This window comes from Gallus gallus, chromosome 4 (genome assembly GCF_016699485.2).
Source record: "Gallus gallus isolate bGalGal1 chromosome 4, bGalGal1.mat.broiler.GRCg7b, whole genome shotgun sequence".
Taxonomy (NCBI): domain Eukaryota; kingdom Metazoa; phylum Chordata; class Aves; order Galliformes; family Phasianidae; genus Gallus; species Gallus gallus.
Window position 1 is genome coordinate 34,741,759 of NC_052535.1, and position 14,153 is coordinate 34,755,911.

A 14,153-nucleotide genomic window follows, 5' to 3' on the forward strand; every position below is an offset into this window, starting at 1 on the left:
TTGTGGTGGCAGCCAGAACATGGCAGTTATAGCTGGGCTTCCTACGTTCAAGATGAAGTTCCCAAGTATTGGCCAGGGCTCTTCCCTTCAGTGGAAGCATACAAAACCAGAGAGCAGATGGTGCTGCATTTTCCGGTATCAGCAGCAGATAAAGGGTATGCAGGGGAGGAGAACAAATTCAGGAATCTGTCCCTAATACACTGTCCCAGCTTTTGGCACTCTGTGGTTTTGGGCTTTCTTTAACTTGGAGGTTGAACCTGGTTCATTGTGTTTAACAGTGAACATTGGACTGATCCCTTGTGATTATGTCCACATTTCCCCAGGTCCACTTATGTCTTTAGCTTTTGCAGGATCCTCGGCTGGGAGTCTCACATCTTATTATGTTGAATAATAATAAAAAACCAACCAAACAAACAAAAAACCCCAAACAAACAGTACTTTATTTCAGGTATAATTCAAGCACTAGGGAAAGATTGTCTGTTTCTATGAGAATTTGAAAACACTACTCCAAACCCACATTCTCCATACGATTTTTGACTTCAAAAAAACCTACCACTACTCCATTAGTAGTCTCTCATCAGACTAATCAGTTTATATACTTTCTCACTTTACAGAAGTCATTCTGATGTCTTTGATCCATTGTGCTGCTCTTCTCTATACCTTTTCATTTCTGCTAAATCCTTTTTGAAAAGAGGTTGCCAGAACTGAACTTTACATATAGGTAAATCACAGATTTATTGGTGGCTTCTTATTGAAATGTGTTTTTTTGTTTGCTTTCATTACTGTTGAGTGAGCTTTGTGAAGTCTGCATAGCATCAAGATCTCATTTCTGAAAAGAATAATTAATTTGGGGCTCATCAGTATGTACATTTATATAATTTTTAGGTTTTATGACAGCAGTTAGCATCTAGTGATGGAAATTCACCCATTATTTTTTCACATAATATGGAGTATCTTAAGAGCCCTCTGTAAGTCCCTGCAGTCAGCTTGAAATTTTTCCTGCTTTGAATAATTTTCTGTTATCAGCGTATTCAGTCTCTTCCTGGGTCACTATTAGAAAGGTTGAAGAGTATAAATTCCATCAAATATCCTTGAGAAGCTTCACAGAGAATCCCTATCTACTGAGAAAGAGACCATTTATTTTTATTGCTTTCTAATTATTAATCTGTAAGACTTTTTCTCCAACTGCATGAGAAGTCTGCTTCTTTAAATGCCTTTGATAATCTTATCAAAACCTTTGGAAAGATTTTGAAGTGCACTATACGGGCTGTGCTTAAACGCATGCTTACTGCTTTCTATGTGACACAATTTCTTTTCTCTGAACAAGTCATGCTGGTGCCTTCTGATATCTATAATTATCCATTTGTTTATTAATTCTGTTGCAGTTTCTACAAATGTAGAAATGTAGGGATGGTAATTAAGTCTTTCTGGAACACTCTTGAACCCTTTGCATAACAGCCTTACCATAAGGTTTTTTTTGTAAATCTGTTTTCTGGCAATAATCTACAACCCTGTTGCCTGTAGTGGTCAGTGGCTGTTGACACCACAAGAACTGGGTGCACAGCCTGCAGATGCCAGGCTGTAACTCTCAACTGCAAAGAGAAGGGATGCTGTGGTTTAAGAGCAGGAGACAATGTCTTCATGGAGCAAAGGAGGCAAACTGAGGCTACCAAATTGACCATGGGCCAGCAGTGTGCCTAAAAAAGCAATCCATGATCAGCAAAACAGGGAGCTCCTGAAAAGCAGAGGGTCCTAAGACTGGGCAGAAGGGAAGCCATGCTGTGTCCCTGGGTGTGAGCCAGCAGGGCAGAAAAAGAACTGATCCTGCACTATCCTTTTAGTACCACTGCAGTAAAAATGTGGATGTAAGCAAAAGCGACAACTTCTACAATGTATCACATGTGACAGCTCTGATTGAAGACTGGAAGGCAGCAGAAAGCCAGCCATTCCCCCCTGAGCATACTGTATATGCATACTGATTTCAGGAACACAGTTAACAGTGCTAAACAATTTTGCTACCAGGTATTGTATTTATACCCAGCAACAAGTGCTAGGAAACTGGAAACATCTATTAAACAGCATGAATCAACTTCCCTCCGCAAACTCTTCATTTCTTTTGAACTGTACACTGAATTATTCACACTGGGGAATTCCACACACACACACAAAACTATTTACTATTCCAGGACTCTGAAAAAAAAAAAAAGAAGCTTTGGTGGAGTCTTCAATTCTGCTCACCTTATAGCAGAAAAGACAATTTGGATGCAAGCACTCCCTAAAGAAGACATGTCAATCACATACAAAATCTGCAAGAAAATTCTGTTTGAAAGATTAGTTTCAAATTTAAGATCACCATTGCATTTCTAGGGCACTCCAAAATGAATAAGAAGTGGAAGGAAACACTATTTCTATTCTCTGTCCAGACGACCTATAAGCTAGTATTTTGCTAGCCTTGGCATACAACATTATAGCACTGTAGTTATTTGTCTAACAATATAGCCTACATCTAATCACAGAATCATAGAATGGCCGGGGCTGAAAAGGACCACAATGATCATCTAGTTTCACCCCCCCCCCCGCTATGTGTAGGGTCACCAACCATCAGACCAGGCTGCCCAGAGCCACATCCAGCCTGGCCTTGAATGCCTCCAGGGATGGGGCATCCACAACCTCCTTGGGCAACCTGTTCCAGTGTGTCACCACCCTCTGTGTGAAAACGATACTTTATATCTGAATTACAATTACATATACTTTCTTTCTGCACAAAATTGTTTTCAGTTGCATCAATATAGAAATGCATGCAGAAGAAATAACTGAACAGTTATTCAGCCTATGTATTAGAAGTTAAATAAGTAAATAAAATTAAATAATATCCATTTAAGTAATGTCTTGAATACTTATTAACAACAAGAAGTAAGAAGGTTCACTACCTCATGCTAATTTTTACTTTTGAAAGGCTTTGAAAAGGCTGCCTCTGCAGGTATGGTAATGATGGAGCTTCACTGGAGTGCCATGAAGATGAAGACTTGCCCATTGTCAAAGACTTCTGTAATCTGAGTTCCTAACAAAACAGATCAAAGAACTACACATAGAAGCAACTTAAATGCTTTCTGGATGCTGGAGGTTTCAAGAGAAAATATTTTGTTGGAGATGTGTGTGTGCATGCACACTCTGGCACAAGCAGATATTTCATGCAGTGAAGTTCAAGAAGATGATACCTTACAAACTGAGAACAATATCCTGCAGAACAACAACACTCTAAACTATTAATGATAAAGATGATACTGGGAAGACAACCCTAATGGTTGTTAGATGCCAGAAAAAGAGAAAAAGAAAGACCAGTACTGCATAAAGGATCCTGTATTTTTCTGCAACGCACTCTTTTCGTGATCAGCCTGAGCTGCAACATTATTGGCTGGGTGATGCTGGAGATAACCAAGGAAAACCTCCCACAGCTACTCCAAAGCACTTAAAAAGTATGTAACAAGTTCAAGAATTAGGTTTTTTCCTGTTTGTTTGTTTGTTTGTTTTAAACACTATGTAACCTGTTAGATTTTGAAACACAATATTACAAGTTGTACAAACCTCTGTAGGAGATCTGTCATTACCTGTGCAATTACCCATTCAGTGACCAAGAAAATTCAAGCGAGGTTTATAAAGGTTGTGTGTGGAAGGACCCCACTGTTGCCCAGGTAAGGGCCATCCTTAACTACAAGGCCGTTGATGTTTTCAGCTTCTGTTCTTAAAATACAAACAAACAAACAAACAATCAAAAAAAAAAAAAAAAGAAAGAAAAAAAAGGGAAAAAAAAAGAAAAAAAAGGGAAAAAAAAAAGAAGAGCCACTGCTTATTCTTTCAGATATCAACTTCTGCAGCAGTTGTTTTGCCTCCCTCAGGATGACTTCTGGAAAATGTCATGCTTCTACTTTTAGCTCACAGTCCTTCACTTTTGATTTGTGATGTTTTTAGTTGGGTTTTTTTTTCCTTCTTCAGATTTAACACCATATAATCAAGCAAATATTAATCTGACTGCATTGTTTATCTGCCTGATCATGAGTACGAAACCTCATTAGCCTTAATGAACTGGCCAATGGGGCAGAGTGCACCCTCAGCAAGCTTGCAGGTGACACAAATCTGGAAGGAGCGGGTGGTAAGCCAAGGGGTTATGCTACCACCCAGAGGGACCTGACAGGCTGGAGGGGTGGGCTGACAAGAGTCCAATGGAGTTCAAAATAGAGAAGCGCCAAGCCCTACTTTGGGTGTCTCTGCTTGAGCAGGGATTGGACAAGATGAACCCCCAGGGTCCCTTCCTACCTCAGCCACTCCGTGATTTTCTAACCTCACCTATGACATTCTCATCTATCCAGCAAATCAACAGATCATATGAATTGCTGCACAACGTGCTGTGGCATGTTTCAAAGGAGCATTTTGTCCCAGACAAAATCTATCTGTGCTGGTTTGTGAAGGAGAAACCAGCAAATCTTTGAAAATACATAACAAGCTTCACCTCCCGGTTAATAGTCTTAGTCTTGGGAGCAAAAAGCAAATCATCTGATACTTGTCTCCTGAAACCTTTTAAAATGGTGAAGTTCAGCCTCAAACTGCATACGACAAAGATCAGATTCAGCCTCAGCCTCAACCAGGTTGGTTGAGGCTCAACCTATGTCATGAGTTGTTAGTTACTGAGTATGACCTCTAAAAGGATAGGCTAAGATATAATCAGCCAACAGCCAGGGATGTCAGCCAACATCCCTGGACATATGCTGAAGTCTGCTACTTTGTCATTCAAAATACATCTTCATTCTCAGGTAAATGGAAGTAAATATTGGGTGCTATTCATGATCAAAGCGATCATCCAAATAAAGGGCAATCAAAATACCAAAGAGCAGATAACTACAAGGAGCTGTGTTACACCACACACCCCGCAGTGGCTTTTAACATTTGCTGTCTCAGACAGTTCAGACGCAAGGAACTGCATTTGTAGTTGTAGTCAGTTTCATGACCAGTACAAACATTTGTCATGGTGGATATTAAAGAAGGGGCAACAAAATCTCTCCCCTAGAGGCTTAAACCGACCAGTCCAGGTAGCATCACCTCACATACACCAGTGCTAAGTTTTTTCTTAACTTACGGATGCATCATCAAACTATGAGGTGTCAGAAATTACTGGGCTCAAAGATAAGTGTGCCACATATTCTAAAGCTCCGATTTGGCACGATGACTCAATTATTTGCTGGTTCCTGAAGGACAGGGATTGCTCCACAATCTCCACGCTGGAGAGTTTTATGCATTTGCACTGAAGATGGAGTGAAGATACACCTCCTTAACACAGGTGATCCTGATCTGAGTACCTCACTCACCTCCTGAAGGAGGAAAAAGAAAAGCTTCAACTATCCCAAGCTATGAAGTCATAAATAACAAGGGCAATTCATACCCATTTGAATAAATAATTAGGAAGTCTACATATAGAACCTTTGGAAGAAGCTAGCTGTGAGTTTATATTTAAAATTCAGAATTTAAAGGATGACGAAGATACTTCCATAAGGTTATCATAAAAACAACAACAAAACAAAACAAAAGGAGGTATTTAAAATATATATACCACATTCCTTTATTCAATCCTGTGGGGTTTTTGTTTGCTTGTTTGTTTGTTTTTCAGGTCAAAAGAAAAATCTCAGTCAAAAAGCTTACTTAATGAACAACTGGTACTCTTAAAATTAGAGAGTTTTCCATCAAAGCGTGGGAGTCAGTTTCATCCTATGAAGGATGAAGGGCCCTATCAGTCTAGGGCCCTTTCAGCTTACAAGATGCATTTATCAACCAACACAATTGTTCTGCTGAATAGAAAAAGGCACATTACTCTGAAAAAAACCAAGCATGGCTAAGTGATGCAGGGAGACTTAGAGTGTTGTTTTCTTTTTCACTCTAGTCTAAACCTGGTTGTGACGCCACAGCTAGCTATCATCATATACCTTACATTTAAATCTATTGTCACTAATTCTGCTTCATGAGCAAATGAGAAAGGGAGACCATTAGCCAGATCTAAGTCTTATTTGACAACTAACTCCTACAGAACCTGATTTAGCCAATTCTGTCAAGTCAAATAATCAGGGGATGAGTCATCCGCTGAAGTAACCCAGGCTTCGTATTTGGCCACTGATAGCTCTTGAAACAAATTTATTACATTCATTCTATTTAAAACATCAACCATTTCAATGGGACTTCTCATCACGCACACACAGCTGTAAGCTCTCTGCCGGGGTTACATAACAGTATCTACAGAGACAATGAATTATATCAGGCCTTGCCTGGAGATACACAGTATTGCTGGAGGATGTTGTCAACCTAAATTGTCTCAGACAACAAGGTGCTATCTCTTCTGAGACAGCAAGGCCCTTGAAGTCATTCAGCAAACAGTCAAGTTTGCTGCCTTTTTGTGGTTCTCCAAAGCTTCACAGCCTAAATGAAGCATGACAGCTTCATTAAACGCTATTTTTGGAGATAAGCAAAACCCACCTAGACACCTTTCTGTGTAACCTACTCTAGGGAAGCTGCTTTAGAAGGGGTGTTGGACTAGATGATCTCCAGAGGTCCCTTTCAATGTGTATGATTCTGTAATTGTGTATGTGATTGTAATAAGAGACAACCGAGATGAATTTGCACATATGAATCTCTTGCAGTTCAGAGGACCGTATATCTGCCAGGTGCACGGGGCTGTCAGAGGCAGGGATAATTCTGCAGTGACATTTTCCAGTTACATTCCCCTCATACTTTCTATAATATACTCTCACTTTCTATTCCTATCCACTAAATGAGGGCCTGATTCATCATGCCACTGATGATGGCACAGAATTGGTGTATGAGGAAGCTAGTGCCCCTTGCTGTCTGACTGCTGTGTGTGCTACACTAACAGGAACTAAGATGTCAGAGAGGCTGCGAAGCATCATCATCTAAACATACCTGAACCACAGTGACATTCTTTTCCGTAATAGTAGAACTCAAGACAAGTCCTTAAGCCTGGAAGGAACTTAAAGCAAGCAAACTGTCATCTTTAGTAAGACTGCTGTATACATTAAAAATTGGCTTGCGCTCAAATACTTGCTGAAGCATGGATTCCATTCAGAATGCAATAACTTGTTAAAATGTAATAAAAACTGTTGATTAGTCACTTCACCTAACATCCATGATATTGATTTTAAAACCATGTATTCATAATACAGATGAAAAGATGAGTTCTTCTGAAAGAAAACACGCCTTATCATCCTGAATTACTGACTTTGGGAGACAAGGATCAATAGCTCTATAATTCTTGCCAGGTTTAGCACAGATAACAGAAGCAGAAACACATACATGCAAAATCTAGTTACCAATTCTCTGCCATACCCAGAACCAAGTCTTGAATTCTTGACTAACTGCCATGCTGAAATCATAAAGTCACAATCAGTGCAGTCATCCTTACAATCTGTGCAGCTGCCACTGCCAAATTTGGATTTCTCTTAATCTACTTGTATTTTTAGGCATTAGATCACTAAAACACCTCCTCTGTACTCCGCCCCACTCGGATATCAAAGTTTTAAATTTGATGCAATGTGTGAAGCTTTAAAGTTCAACCAAATTTTGATGATTTATTTGAATTTCTCCATCTTACTCTTAATAACGACGTGACCTTTTGTAATCAAAGAGCTGAGTACTACTTTCCTTTACACCATATCACCACCGCTTCCATATCTGAAAAGAGCCTCTGCACACAGTACAACTCCTTAAATACTTAAAAGTCAACACACAAAAAAAAACTGCACTATTCTCAGAAAGCCTATGAAATTCAGGCACAATTATGTTGCTATCACATTTCTGGCTCCAGAGTTAATGAACATGTGAATCCCCAAAATTTTGTCTCAGTAAACTTTCTCAAAGTTTAAGTCTTGTCTCTTTTATAGACCTGTTAAAGCCCAGGGATATCAGATTGAATGTGAACAACTTCTGTCAGAACAACTTTATTATTTGTAACTGTTGTACAGAATTTTGTCTTCCTTCAATGAGGTATTAAATTATGTAGCAGAAAATTAATTACCAACATTATTGCAGATATGCAATTCATAATAAATTCACTGTCTCTAACTGAACCTGATCCATAGAGCAGTAGGCACTTCCTTTATTTAATAGGTGGGATTCTGGGGAGATTTTTCAGAGAGATAGTAACGGTTTTCCTTAGTTACTTCTCCACCAACACAATTTCCTTAAAACTTAAGAAACATTACCAATATAAAGTCTGAAGAGAAAGAAATCTGCACAACACAGCTGATTCTGGTTCAAAGCCACATGAAAGCGCTTGAAAAGATTGCTCCTGTGGTTTAACAGACCTGTTTAAATGATGACATCTCAGTGAATGTACTTGAGCTTGCTACTCACTTTGTAACAGCAGGTCAGAAAGGAGCTACATAATGGAATTGGTTGCAGCTTTCCTCATCTTCAAACTTGTCTGTGGGAATGGGACATCCCAGATTCTGCATACTTTGGAAACATACTGAAATTCCTGTATTAAATGTAAGGCAACACCAAGCGAGACCGCTGCAGTGCCTGTCTCATGGTCTGCATACTGTTACTCTGGCCTCCTGCATTCACTGGAAAATCTTTGATCAAACGTATCTTCTCAGACTTGCTTCTCAAACAGAATCAAACTAGCCTACTTAGTGAATCCCCTAGAATAGTAAAGCAAAGGAAGGGAGAACTCCTATCCATATGTTCACTATGTCTTCATTTCCCAGGATTTATTCTGGTTACCTGTGTTTCCATACTTATTTAGGTAGTTACCATCCTAGTTTCAACAGCATATGACTAAGAAGACCAGATTACTGACAAGTGTAAGCTCTCTATAGGATTTCAGTACTGAGACTATTTTTTCTCTTTAGCTCTATTCTGTACACGATATCACCAAAATTATCAAATCATTTCACCATTAGTGAAACAGGCCTTTAACTATAGTGCTGCATGATTTGGAGGAAAAAGAAATCCTACACAGAATGCTTTGATAGCAAATTGACCACTGATTGTAAGCTGGGACAACACCCACAATACTGATATTTTTGTCTGCACAGCTGACAGCTCCAAATACCAGCGCTCTTGATTAAGTGCTTTATAAAAAATAACTGACACTGGTGTTCAAGGCAAGTTTAGATGAACAGTAGAAACATATAACATATAACGCTGACAAATGTGTAAGTCTGGCTTCACATACACTTGAAAAGCATTGACAAACTCATTTTTTAATTCCAGGAACGTCAGCCTCCCTTATCTCAACTGCTGTATCTACACTTACAGGCAATGCACTGATACATCAAGACAGTTGTGTTTTCTTCTATGCTCTGGACCCCACTGCACACATGAACAACATCAAGTACAAAGCAGAGACAAATCAGCATCACAGATAAAAACAGTGAATGGACTATAAATACTATTTACCTTCTTTTCCCTTGCATTTCTGTTTCATATACTGAGACTAAAAAGGTGGATTTACCACTGCTTGGCCAGAGAGGTAAATGAACATTTCTTACAGCCTTTGCTCCACACTGGTGGTTACTCTTCAACCTCAGTATTTTTAAGCAGTATCAAGCACAGTAGAGAAGCTGATGAAAGACCAGACACTCTGTCACTGCAAATTATCAAGTGAAGCTTTACTGACGAGTCCCTGTGTTACCTTCATACAGTAGACATCTTGTTCCGACGAGGAAATCTACCACAGGCCTGGTCAAAGTCAACCGCACCCTATGAGAGTCAAGAATTGGCTTAATCCTCTTCTAGGGTGTGCCTACATGGCGACAGCAGGACAGGCTAAGAGCCTGACTGCCTAAGAGTTAGTCTGTATCAATTCTACCTGCCCACAGGCCTTGGCCATAGCTGGAGTACTTCTGTACAGCAGCACTGAGTATGACCACTTGAGAAACATAAACTAAGCCTCTGTTGCTACCTTGAATGTAGAACCAAGGCCTCTCCATGAAGAGCAAGCATTCTCTAAGAATTTATTACCAAATCAGGCGTTCTCACCTGACTACAGAGACAATGGTTTCTCTGGGGGGTAACTTCTGCCTTTCATTCATTTGGTTTCTGTGGGCTGTATGTGCATGAACAGAAATACACTAAGAGTAAGAAGCACAAATATGGGCAGGTGATCACAGCCAGAGGAGATGCAGGAATGAACTTAAAAGGCTGCGAATAATGATTTCTGTTTTCAGCTTCCCACGGGGCAGACTATCTGCTGATGTCTGTACCCAGTTGCTCACTCAGAACAATAGCAATAGCAACAAAAATTATGGTGAATTATTGTAGTTACAGAGGACATCACTTGATATTTCAATATATTCTGCCTCCAGTAAAGGAATTTTTATAGACATCTGCAAATATCAGCTGTGGTGTTAAAGAGTAAATGTTAATAAGATCATCAAAAGCCAGGGAACTGAAGTAAGTCAGCACAGAGGCCATCACATTCCTCCATCCTTCCTAACTGTTTGAGATGTAAACATGTATGTGTTTGCCAAAGGATTTCTACATTAGAATAGTGAGAAGCTGTGCCAAAATTTGAAGCTGTTCTATTGAAGTCCATGTAAGTAGGTTGGAAAGACTCAAACAAACAGTCGAGAAACCTGTCTTTCTCCATGTATGGTACTCCTCCTGCTCACAGTTTGACAATGAATTACACAGTAATGAAAGAATTTGCTGCCTAAAAGACAGTGTTGGCACCATCCTGGACTGTATTATATCCTCTAGAGTGCAGATAGATCCTTCAAAGAAATCAAGTTAGTTTTATATCTGTATTTCTCCTGCCTCACAATATCATATGGCTAACTCATCAGCAAAGGAACCTGAAGAAATTAAAAGAAAACAAACAAACAAACAAAAAAACAACCTTCACAGGTTTAAGTCAGCTACTCACCCTTCAGGCACTTCTGCTTCCCAGTAATAAAGAACATTGTTTGGAAACTCTATATAAAAAAAGCAGGTTCAGGCCTTAGGGATTTTGAAGAGTGGGAGAGTAGCACTTTCAAGTACATCATAAACTGCTACTACAGGTGCCTGAACTCAGCTAGCACATTTTTTATGCCCTTCTGCAACAACATTGGGTAATAGAGATAAGCTGGGACTCTACTAGAAATTCCTCTAGAACACGTAACAATCCACACAAAAAGGGATATCCGACTTCCTGTTCTTGGAGCATTCACCTCTAAACTAGAAAAAGAATCGGAAAATACATTCTATACTTTAACAAGACCTTCAAGGTGATCTCGGAGGCCTTTGTCATCACTCATTTTCACTGCATTATATCCTTATTATAAGCATATATTAATTTTAAGTACCAGTCATTGCAGACAAATGACTCAAAGAAGTGAGTCATGCAGGTGTGTTATATCAGATTTGTCTGTCACTGTTGCTAGTAAAAGCTAGAAATCAACATTCCAGCAGGCACTGTAGGATCAGGCTTGTCACCAATTGAATACTGTTAAGATGAGCATGCAATACTCACTGATTGCCGGAATCAGGCAATACAATAATTGCTTCCATTACGTTGAATGGAGATGAAAAATGCACGCGTAACAAGCACACATGAGGTAAAAGCAGAAAATCTTGTGATAGCCCACTATTAGCTGATTCATCACGTAACAGCACAGGTAGACAGATGCACTTCAGTATAAAAATGTGTTTTGTTTACACAAAATAATGCTTCCAAGGGAACAAGGGAGTTATGTGCTGAAAACACAACAAACAGCTCTAGCCAGGAACCTGTTAAATATTAACCTCTGCAAGTCTGCTCGCTATTGGCAAGAGATCAGTTTTACTGGGAAGGGTGCACACAAGTATAGTTTTGAACATCTCCAGAAAAGACAGTATCTACGATTTGTTCAAGTACTTGCTATCTCCTTGTCCCCTCCCTGCTGTCCTCCAATCCATGCTAGCTTTCACAAGGCAATAATTCGCACAGGGTTATACAATGATTCCTATGAACTGGTTACTTCCTCTGATTTTAATTTTGCAGCATATTTTTTTTTTTTTACGTTAAATAAGGAAAGAAAACACCTTTAAACTGAAAAGTGCAACCAAAAGACAACAGCTGCCAGAAGGCAGCATGTCTAACTCATATTCTCAAGCTGCTTAGCTTCTTAGGCTAGTTCAAAAACTCAAAACAATCAAAGCAAAACCAGAGTCTCCAACATGAGTCAAGATGAGAATCTACTGCTTTCAATAGTGGCAGTCTGTTTGATGTTATCCTTCAAAATCCAGAAAGCAGAAAGAACACGAGTCCATTTCTACTATTATGACACACTTCAGAAACTAAGTATATTTTGGAATATATTTTACTTTCTAAGCATTCTGCAAACTTACAGATCATAAAACATTAAATAATTTCTGATATCTTTGAATGTATTCAAACCGTCTCCTAACTCTACCAGCAGACATTAAAGAGTTGTACATCTTCAGAAGTCTGACCCTGGCTCTCTCAGAACGCTCTCTGGTATTGGGATTCAAATAATAAACATAAGGCATAATATTTAAATGTGAGTGTTTAGTAAGGCAGCTGCATTCCATCCACACTGAATACTACAAGTATGAAGTTTTAGTCAAAAAAGTCAAATTTCCAAAATTTAAACAGCAGATGTCTGTCTGCGTTTCTAATGAAAAAAATTATGCAATCACACCAACTTTTGTACTTGCATGAAAAATTACTTGTCTTACGTATATATACATTTCTGTGTAACCGGATTTCTGAAGCTTGCGAATTCTCTGAGATTTCTATTCATTCAGTTTTGGTGTTGCTTGTGAAATTTTGTGAAACTATGGAACGAAATCTTTAAAGCCTGATTTCCTTTAAGGGCAATGATACAGCTACTATCCAGCTGAGGGAAATCAGCATGGAGCCATAAAACAACTAATTGCATCCCATATATAAGTACTACCTGAGCATCACCCTTGTAAACCATTACAGACCTCCACAGTATGCCAAAAGGAGTGACGCTTGTTGGTAACTGCATCCTTTCCATTCCTATACGACAAGGGGGAATGGATTTAAACTGAGACAGGGGAGGTTTAGGTTAGATATTAGGGGGAAGTTTTTCACTCAGGGTGGTGACACACTGGAACAGGTTGCCCAGGGAGGCTGTGGATGCCCCATCCCTGGAGGCATTCAAGGCCAGGCTGGATGTGGCTCTGGGCAGCCTGGTCTGGTGGTTGGCAACCCTGCCCATGGGAGTGGGGTTGAAACCAGATGATCATTGTGGTCCTTTTCGACCCAGGCCATTCTATGATTCTATGATTATAAATGATACTATATTAAAATAAATAAATAAATAAATAGCCACTGCTACAGCATACTGGATACAAAACAAGTTCAAGCCCCTGTCTGAAAGGTAGAAGCTTTGTTTTGCTCATCTGTGTGTGCTCAACAATTAGTGTAACCCAACTGTTCACACCTGAAAAATTACCCAAGTCCTACTCAATGTCAGTAGCTGTCAGTAACCATCTCTCCATCCCATTTAGAGTAAAAGACAATCCCACCTGAGAAAATGAAGTAACAGAGACTCTCCAAAATCCATTCAAACTACAGTGGCTGCTCATCATGGCATCAAGCCCCGCCACTATTACCAAGGGAAAACTACATTCAAGAATACTTGGGCCAAATGAAATAGTCAACATCTGTACAGGACACCATCAAAACCAGGTTTTGAACTAAACTCTTCTGATGATTTCTCAGTAAGAACAAAGAAGATTATGGAGGAAGCTAGAAATTATTCACTTACCTTCCTAACTTTGATTGATAGGTACTATTTACCAGCAAATAGTTCTGTTGGAAATATGTCAACACAAAACAAAGATTCTAGTCAGCTTCTTCAACTGCTAGCAAATTTAGAGACTTTCAGATGTCCCTAACCTTACACTGCAATAATAGATTCTATTGGTCCATTCTAGACCATCAGCTGTTATTTCCCATGAGAGGTATTACTGTCACACCAAAACTAAATACTTCATATTGCTCACACAGCTCAACAAACCTGTGAACTCTCCTGGGCATGTCTGAGATTGTCTTTTAGCTCCAGGTTAATACAGCAGTGTGTCCTGACCCATGAATATGATTCTTAGGTAACATTACCACAAATGCTAATAATTCT

At 39.3% G+C, this 14,153-nt stretch overlaps 1 protein-coding gene across 16 annotated transcripts in view; it reads right to left on the reverse strand.

Annotated features, from left to right (window-relative positions):
• Positions 1-14,153, reverse strand: part of FAM13A (family with sequence similarity 13 member A) — a 148,202-nt gene that overhangs the window by 72,711 nt on the left and 61,338 nt on the right. For 2 of the 16 annotated variants that reach the window (XM_046941119.1, XM_046941116.1), the window contains exon 1: positions 11,516-11,682. The exons of 12 other annotated variants lie outside the window; for them this stretch is intronic. The gene's annotated coding sequence lies outside the window, so the exon portion shown is untranslated. Of the gene's footprint in view, positions 1-10,927; positions 11,066-11,515; positions 11,683-14,153 lie in introns of those variants that run through there. 2 more of the 16 variants (XM_046941120.1, XM_046941115.1) reach the window with 1 other exon arrangement.